At 59.4% G+C, this 271-nt stretch overlaps 1 protein-coding gene across 1 annotated transcript in view; it reads right to left on the bottom strand.

Annotated features, from left to right (window-relative positions):
- Window positions 1–271, bottom strand: part of LOC100749996 (organic cation transporter 1-like) — a 6,008-nt gene that overhangs the window by 3,346 nt on the left and 2,391 nt on the right.

Raw genomic sequence — 271 nt, 5'->3', positions numbered from 1 at the left:
CACCGCCAGTTCCGTCGAGTTGTCGGTTCGCCACGCGGGCACACGGCGATGCTGAATTTTCGGCGTACGTCTGCGCGCTTCGATCTTGCACGGGGCACCGTTCACCCGATAGAAAGGGTCATCGCGTCGGAAAGTTGGACAGGCGGAACGGAAGGATAGGATTTGCCTCGATCGCTCTCTGTGCGTCATACGTCTGCGTAAATCCGGACCGTGTAAATACGCACGGCACGCACACCCTCCGCGTTCATATACTCGTGTCGGAGCGACACGC

The sequence above is a fragment of the Bombus impatiens genome, unplaced genomic scaffold (assembly GCF_000188095.3).
Source record: "Bombus impatiens unplaced genomic scaffold, BIMP_2.2 scf_0248, whole genome shotgun sequence".
In the NCBI taxonomy this organism is placed as follows: domain Eukaryota; kingdom Metazoa; phylum Arthropoda; class Insecta; order Hymenoptera; family Apidae; genus Bombus; species Bombus impatiens.
Note: the sequence above shows the minus strand (reverse complement) of the source record. Positions and strands in the feature narration are given on the sequence as shown.